Here is a 9,184-nt window from a genome sequence, read left to right on the forward strand (position 1 = left end):
CAGCAGGAGCAGCTCATAGCAATTCATCATATAGCATCAGCAGGAGCAGCTCATAGCAATTCATCATACAGCAGCAGCAGGAGCAGCTTATAGCAACTCATCATATAGCAGCAGCTCATAGCAATTCATCATATAGCAGCAGCAGCTCATAGCAATTCATCATATAGCAACAGCAGGAGCAGCTCATAGCAATGCATCATATAGCAGCAGTAGAAGCAGCTCATAGCAATTCATCGTATAGTGGATCAGAATGAAAATTTGGCAAAAAAATCAGAGGAGATCCTCACCTTGTTGGATGAGCTCATCCTTCAACAGCACCTCAAGGCCACGGCCTGGGAGGTGGGGAGGGGGAATAAGGTGCCTTCTGCCGCAGTGTGGCATCAGCCGTAGTTGTGCAACGCCTGCCGGACTAGTGCATTGGACGAACCACAGTGGAGCAGCTGCTGGAGACCATGAGAATGAGGGGCGGCACCAGAGGGAGGAGCAGCCAGGGAGATTTGCCCCTACCCGCCGGCCATGTAGCCTAGCTGGAAAGTGCATCGTCGAGGACCAGGCCAGATGGGACCAGTGGCGACGGCTTGCTGGTGGAACCCTAGTGCTGCAGGCAGGGTATCGAGGTAGAGGGAAAGGGGAGAGGAGATGCAAGCGGGCAGGGCAATGAACGCTTGCGTGTTTATTTTTACTTGAGGATGAGGTGTGACGCGGGCGTCACCAGTTGCATTTTGAGTGTAATATAGGTAGACAACAGAGTCATTTCACTATTCCCCTTCCCTTCAATTTTTAGTGAGGTTCTATCCGAAACACCCCCCTCCAAAGCAAAATTAGTTAAGCCCAAGCCCATAACTAAAAAATGACTTCTTTACATCTTTTATGGCTTATTTTGACAATAAGCCGTGAAAAGGCGGAATAGAACTGGCCCTTAACCTGCAATTCAATTGTGCGTGCAATGATGAATCACTCCTGCCTGCTATAGTGTACATTTAGGCATCATCATACATGGCATAACCTAATACATATGCATTCCATTGTAGAATCTGGAATATGCAATGTATATGTTAGTTCATACGTTGCACATGATGTTTAAATGCCCCTTAAATCCGGTCATTCAAGTGATGGTCTTTAAGCCTCCTTCTTTGCTTCTTTTCTTGATATGTAAGATTTGCTCACACATCTGTTCAATTGCTTGTTTGCATCAGCCAGCCATACTACGACTGTTTGCTTTGATTACTTGTTGTTCTTGACCTAACACTCTAACAGAGCTTGTCAACGATTTAAACACTAAGGGCTGCTGTAGTGGGGCCTTTTCTAACTCATAGGTGACATAAAGGTTTGGGTGTACACTAAAGTAGGCTCTCCAAGAGTACCTGGAGATCCAGTTTGAAGGTATGCCTAGTTTTTACATAGTGCAGACATAGTAAATGCTCATTTCATTGTGTGCAAGTGCAAGAGATGCGGCATGTTTCATTATGTGGTGTTATTTTGTTATAATCTCATCCTTTTGTGTTCACAGACTGGAAAGTATGCATATTTATCTTCCAAGGAGATGAGTAACTAGTTTGTGTCACCTTGCAGAGGGGGTGCAATGAAGATAAGATTGAGGATTTCCATGTACAAGATGTTAGGAAGGAGCCTTGCAAGAGAAGTAGGAGCTGCGCTGAGCCTCTTCAACCTATTAAGGTAAGTCATTGTATCCAACTCAACAGTTCAATTCCTTGTTTGTTTCAGGCATAGTTAATTTGCTCTTTTCAATTGCTTTATTTGTCCTCAGTTAATGAGATGCCCAAAGAATGATGCCTGATGTTGGGTACTTGTATAACTATTACTTGACATAATTAAAGGCCTTACCATTTAATTACTCTGCCAAAGTGTGCCTGAAGCTTTGAAGTCTATTAACCAACTATTATTGAATGAGGCTCACAATCTAGTTTATACTAGGCTAATGATTGCATAGTTTTGCTTGTTGTAGTATGTTTGTATGAAATGCTCTGCTATTCATTATGCTCCCTAAGACTTTAATTGAGCTACAGAATGGACAACTGCTTGCTTACTTCTACGCAACGTGCTGTCTAAATTTTGTAACATGTCTGTGTTTTGGATTGGGCCCCCAACATCATGCTCCTCTGGTGAGCTAAGAGAGATTTCTGTATGTAGGCTGCACAGACTACCTTTTTTATAATTTTTAAAATATCACTTGCTTATGCTTCATGACGTGTAACATTATTGTTAGTCCTGTTTTGCCATGTACAAAATAGTCTGTCTTGCTCGCTTCACTGTTGTAACTATATTTTTGCCCTAGTCATGTGTACTTACATAAATATTTCAGGATGAAGTGACATCAACACAAAGATCTGCGAGCAGTGCGTCATGGCCGTTACCGAATGATTATGGATTGGAATTGGAATGTGCTGATGTTCTCGAGCATCAACTAGAGGTGGCAAGACAACGTGTACATGATTCTGAACGTACAATCAACAAGTTGAGACTGGACATGCAGGTATTAGATGCAGGAGTCAAAAAAATGAAACAAGACACTGAGGTAACAACGAAGGAATTGGAGATTTTGCAGACTGAAATTTGTGCTATCTAAATCCGGCCAATCCTATTTTCTGAAGAGATTATAGTTCAAATGGTAAGTTATGTTGATGCGCGTCCATGATGTATGAGCTGTATTTGCCCAGTGTATGTAATTTGCTGTTTGTGTATGCTTTATTATCACTGGTGCCGAACCATAATGCCCAGTGGGTATAATCGATTGTAATTTCTTTATTGTATAGTGTAGGATTATTCTACGTTTCTATGCCTTAGTCTCTTTATTGTATAGTGTATGTTTTTTAGAGGTGATAGTATAGAGTAGGATAATTCTTTGAATATGCTATATCGTTCAAACGAGGCCCAACTCGCCCAAACGTTGTAGTGACCATGGCCCTCCACAGGCCATACGATCCATGGGCCATCTACGGGATGGACGATCCATGGCCTTCTGGGTTGTCGGATCCATGGGCCTTCTATCGGCTGTCGGATCCATGGGCCTTCTATAGGCCAGCGGATCCATGGGCCTTCTATGGGCCGTCGGTTCAGTGGGCCTTCTATGGGCCGTCGGGTCAATGGGCCTTCTACGTCCTGTAGGATCCATGGGCTTTCTACGGGCCGTCTCATCTACGGGCCTTGTATGGGCCGCATAAGGGGCCGTAAATGGGCCAGAGTGGAAATCGTACGTTTTATGGGCTGACCATAACGGGCCGTTAATAGGCCGTATTTGATGATGCTATGAAAATGGCCCAACAGATTAACGGGCCACAAACGGGCCGACTGTATCCACGGGCTGAATTTGGCCCACAAGCAGAAAAGGCCAGTAACGGGCCATAAGTAACCGAATGCTGGAAATGAGCCCAAGAATAAATGGGCCCTCAGAAGGCCGAAAGGTAACACGGGCTGGAAACGACCCAATGGAATAATGGGTCGCTAATGGGTATAAAGCGATACATTGTTCATTACGGGCCGGTTTCACCACGGGCCATTAATGGGCCAAGAGTTACAAAGGGACTCATATGGGCCGAAATACGTCATGGGCCATGCGTGGGCCGGAAGTTAAAACAGGCTGGAATTATATTGGACGGCCCAGATGGCGCTACTGGGCCTAATTCGGATAGGCCGTAAACGGGCCCTGGGTTAGCGGGCTGTAAATGGGCTATATGCGAATAGGCCGTTAGCAGGCTTGCCATGTGGCGGCCCGCCACCTTTTGACCAAGTCAAACGGGCCGGCCTTTTCACAGGAATGAGCCTCTGTTGGGCCGTGCCACGTGTCGACGTATCATAGGCGCTTTGGGTCCAATGAGTGGATGACATCTGTCCCAGCGGTGAGCCGACACGTGTTTCCTCCAGCCAATGATGGTTTTACACGTGAAAAATCCCCATTGGTCGGGGCTGTTAACGGGTTATCGGATCCAAAACCGGACCCGATAGCTTAACGGCGTTCCGTTACGGTGGATCCCATGTGTCGATCACTCTTGACGAAAGCACTTCTGTGACGCGCGATTTATCGTCATGGAAGTGGACACTTCCGTGATGATAATTTTGGTAATGTCATGGAACACTTCCACGACAGCACATGTATGCCTATCTTGATTCTGTCATAAATTTGTCATGGATGTACATGCATGACAGAAAACGTGACCTACTGTGACAAACACGTAGCATCACGGAAGTGTATTTTTTTAGTGTATCCAGTTCTAGTTGTATCGATCGGGATACAACTCCAAGTGTCCGTTACCATAGGACAGGCTATCGATGGTTGTTTTCTTCCCTGCAGGGGTGCACCAACTTACCCACCATGCTCGATTAACTCCTGCCGGACACACTTTCCTGGGTCATGCCCGGCCTTGGCCAAACAATACGCCGCAACCCGACCTAGGCTTAATAAAGAGGTCAGCACGCCAGACTAAACCTATGCCCCCAGGGGTCTTGGGCCATCGCCTTGGGAACTCCTGCACGTTGCGAGGGCGGCCGTGAGCAGACCTAGCTACCTCCTTAAAAAGGCAAGTGCTTACGCAGTCCAACCCGGCGCGCGCTGCTCAGTCGCATGACGTCTATTAAGCTTCGGCTGATGCATACGACGCAGAACGCCCATACTATGCCCATGCGATGGTTAGTGCTATTAGGCAGAGGCCCCTCGGATCAAATATCCAAATCGTAGTGGATTAGGAAGGCGTGGTAACAAGCAGAGACTCACGAAAGATGTGACCCCGTTGCCCCGTCTCGAGGACTTGTGGCAAGGGCTAGGAATGCCCAGCCACGCCTCGTAATTATCTCGCGGGCACCCTCTAGGTCAACCCGTCTCCACATCACTCGCGAGTACCCCTCAGGGTCGACCCACCTTTCCAAGTAACAGTGTAAAGTCCAAGTATCCGTGTGTCCAAACATCAAGGGCAAAACCCGAGGAATCACCCCCGGTGAATTCCACTCAATATAATCATCAAGGTGAATGTAAGAGGAACCACCCTCGAGGTTCACACTTGAGGGGTTGCACGACAGTCGTATCGGAAGTGGTTAAGGAGAAAATCACCCTCGATGACGACGACCGGATAGCTACACTACAGAGATCTCATCAGGAGTGATGTATGAGGTTCCATCCTCGGCACTCGATGGTAACTCTGCAGAGTCGAGCAACAAAAGGGGTGTGATGTGATGTGAGTGTCGGGGTCTGGTCGTCGATCACGTTGATCGAGTCGTCGATGATGAAGCAGGGGCAACATGGACCAGGTGGGGTCACTGATGGATCACTAACCAACCTATACTAAGCAGTTTAGGATAAGCAGGTAAGGTAACAATAACCAGGTTACAAAAGCAAGCTATGCATCAGAATAGGAGCAAACAATAACAGTAGCAAAATCTAATGCAAGCATGAGAAAATGGAATGGGCGATATCGGGATGATCAAAGGGGGGGCTTGCCTGGAAGATCTGCTGAAAAGGAAGAAGGGTCGTTGTCGACGTAGTCGATCATAGGGGCAACATCAGTCTCGGGGTCTACCGGAGAGAAGAGGGGGAAGAAACAGTAAATATAGAGCAAACAATACATCACAAGGCATAACATGGCAATACGCAACGCTAGGAGTGTTCTAACGTAGTGCTGCACGATACAGGTGAAGGGGAAATTCAACCGGGAAGGTATTCCCGGTTCCGGACCTGTGTCAGACAGATGACCGGAGGGGGAATGTTCCATGTTCAGATAGTTAGAGGCATCTGACAGGTAAACAGACCGCGTATTCGGATTCGTTGGATTTTTCTGAGCAACTTTCATGTAGAAAACATTTTCATCCAAATTACAGTTTATTTACTACGAATTTCTAAAGATTAAAGTATTTTCTGAAATTATTTTTATTAACAGAAATTCATTATGACGTCAGCATGATGTCAGGGTGAGGTAAGCAATCAACTGACACGCTGATTGGTCAAACTGACCAGTGGGTCCCGCCTGTCATTCACAGTGGGTCAACCTGGAGTTAAATTCAACTAATTAGGTTAATTAGAAGGAGGCCCCATCTGTCAGCAACTAAACTAATTAGCAGAACAGTTTAAATTAAATTAGTTTAATTAAACACGGGGGGCCACATGTCAGCGATTGGGGGTTGCCCAGTCAGCATGGTTGACTGGTCAAACCAGTCAACAAGGGTCGGCGGGTCCCAGTGGCGGCGCCAGAAAATGAAGGCTGGGTATTCATCCAAATTTTATTTTGCTCTAAATGTAGTATATGAACCAAACGTCCTTCAGATTTAGTTCAATTTCAGTTTACACACAAATCTTCAGATTTCTTACAAAATACACGGCAAAAAATACCTTGGAGCTGGCCAGCTGGAGGAGACGGTCAGCCGTGGAGGGAGTTGAGTCAGCAGGGGTCACTGGAGGCCGGAGGCCGGATCTTGGAGGCGCAGCACCTTGCGGAGGAGACGGCCGGACGGCGGTCGGCAGACGCGGGATCGGGACCGGCCGGCGGCGGGACGCCCTGACCAGCTGACCGGCGAACGCTGATGGGAGGGGCGGAGCCGGAGGCCGAGGCCCGAGGGGAGGGAATCACCGCCGCCCACCGCCGCTAGGTTTGGTATTGGGAATCGGGGGAGGGAGACTGAGAAGTGGGAACTGCTGGGGCTGGGAGAGGACGAGAGGCGCTCGTCTGCTTGGCTTCTCGCCCGCACGAGTCGCGCGACCAACCAGACACCGCTCGGTCGTCTGTCTGGTTTGCTGCGTGGCTCGCTTTGTCCTCTGTTTGGACTGGGCCAATACTAACATATGTATATTGAAAAAAAAATTGGGCCTAAATCTTGGGTATTCCAGGGAATACCCAGGAAGACCCCCAGTGCCGCCGCTGGCGGGTCCATTGGGGGCACAGTCAGCGACTGCGAGGGCGGCCCTGGGCGGTGCCACATAGGCGGGGCGCCGGAGAGAGCTCCGGCGAGCCTCTCCCGCGGCGGCTCATCGTCGGAGACGGCCGGAAAACGAGCACAGGGCTCCGTTTGATATCCGGCTAGGTGCGTTCGAACGCCTGCGGTAGCACGCATCGGGCGGCGGTCGTTGCGCGAGCAGGGGAGGACGGGATCGACGGCGGTGGCGAGCACGGGCGGAGGCGGCGTTTGGGGCCTCGTCGGGATCGCGCTACAAGGCGCCAGAGAGTGCGTGCGATGGTGCGCTCGGACACACGAGTCGGGCAGCGACGACTGGTGGTGGTGATGGCCGCCAAGGGGCACTATGGCGACGGCGGCGAGCTCGCGAGCGGCGGCCGGCATCGGGACTCGTCGGGGCGGCGCTAGGGGGCACGTGAGGGGGTGTGCGTGTGTGCGTTGTGCTCCTGGGAGCACCAGGAGCACGATGGTGGCCTCGGGTGACCACGACAGCTACCACAGCACCGGCGACGAGTTCAACAGCGGAGCAAAGCTACGACAATGGTACGGTGGCGGCGACCGAAAGCTACGGCGAAAAGCAGGCGGCCAGAGGGAGAGGAAGAGAGGGGAATGCTCACCGAGCGGCTAAGAAAAGCCCTCGACAGGTTAGGAGCAGCAGAGCGGAGCCGATCGGCTGCGGCGGTGCGTCGGGATCCGAGGAGGAAGAAGGCGGCTTGCCGGTGATGCAGGGCTCCTCATCCCTCGTACGTGGTCGAGGAAGAAGTGGCCGACGTCGGCGAGCCCAGAGGACGAGATGGAGAGACGAATGGGGCGTAGTGGTCGCGTGGACGACGGAGAACGGCGGCGATGGTGCTCGGGCGCCGATGGGGAACGAGGGGTAGAGGAAGTGAGCGCCTGATGGATCTAGGAGGAGGGCAGGCGAGTGGGGGAGTGGCAGTGGCGGTAGGTGAGGGGGGACTCGAGGCGTCCAAGGGCGACGACCTTATCCCCTCACGGGGGCGTCGCCGGCGAGGTGGTTCGGCAGCGACCGCGCCCGCGGTCGCTCGAACAGGAAGGCGACCGGGGGAGCGTGGGAGGCTGGGCTGGTTCGGTGGGCCGAGGCTCGGGCCAAGCACTGTGCACTTGGCCCAGTGCACAGTGGCCTGTGCTCTTTCTCTTTCCTTTTTTTCTTTTTTAACTTTTGCTTTTTCTTTCAACAACTTTCTGTTATAGCTATTTTAGGCCATTTAGACACTATGCGAAAATGTTGGTTCACCACCAATATTACCAGAAGAATACTTTCCACATGATGAACATTTTAGTTTTCCTGTTTGAGCATTTTTGAATTTCACACATAATTTGAAATTGAATTCAACTGGAATTTGAAATGGAATATTGATCAAAGTGACTAAGCACTGTTATAGAAAAATGATTAGCTTGATCTCAGGGATTACTGTAACATCATTACACCGGGGTGTTACAGCTCTCCTCTAAAAGAAATTCTCGCCCCGAGAATTAAGAGGTAGAAGGGAACAGGTCGGGGTATTCATCCCGGAGGCTTCGCGTTCCCAAGTGGCTTCCTCTTTAGTATGATTCGACCATTGCACCTTGAGGAACTTGGTAACCTTCTGGCGGGTTCGACGTTCAGCTTCTTCAAGAATGCGGATCGGATGCTCTTTGTATGTGAGATCATCTTGAACTTCAATCAATTCCGGATCCACTTCACGTTCCAGATCCTTGAAGCATCAACGAAGTTTCGACACGTGGAAGACGTCATGGACGTGAGAGAACTGAGGTGGCAATTCCAATTGATAAGCCACCAGTCCACGACGGGAGAGAATGCGGAAAGGACCAATGTAGCGCGGAGCTAGCTTGCCCTTGACTCCGAACCGATGAGTGCCTCTCAAAGGAGTGACACGCAAATAAGCTTGTTCACCAGGTTGATAAGTTGAACCCCAGTGTTTCCGGTCATAGTTGCTCTTCTGGCAGAACTGGGCCGCCTTGAGATTATCCCGGACAATGCGAACCTGCTCTTTAGCTTGTTGAATAATGTCGGGACCAATGAGCGTCCGTTCCCCAGTTTCTGACCAATTCAGAGGGTTTCGGCACTTACGTCCATAAAGCACTTCAAAGGGTGCCATCTTCAAGCTTGCTTGATAGCTATTGTTATAAGAGAACTCCGCATAAGGGAGAGATTCTTCCCACTTCTTGCCGAAAGAAATTACGTAAGCCCGAAGCATGTCTTCCAGAATTTGATTGACTCGCTCGACTTGCCCTTGGGATTGGGGATGATAAGCAGTGCTCCAGGTAA

The sequence above is a fragment of the Triticum aestivum genome, chromosome 6D (genome assembly GCF_018294505.1).
Source record: "Triticum aestivum cultivar Chinese Spring chromosome 6D, IWGSC CS RefSeq v2.1, whole genome shotgun sequence".
NCBI lineage: Eukaryota > Viridiplantae > Streptophyta > Magnoliopsida > Poales > Poaceae > Triticum > Triticum aestivum.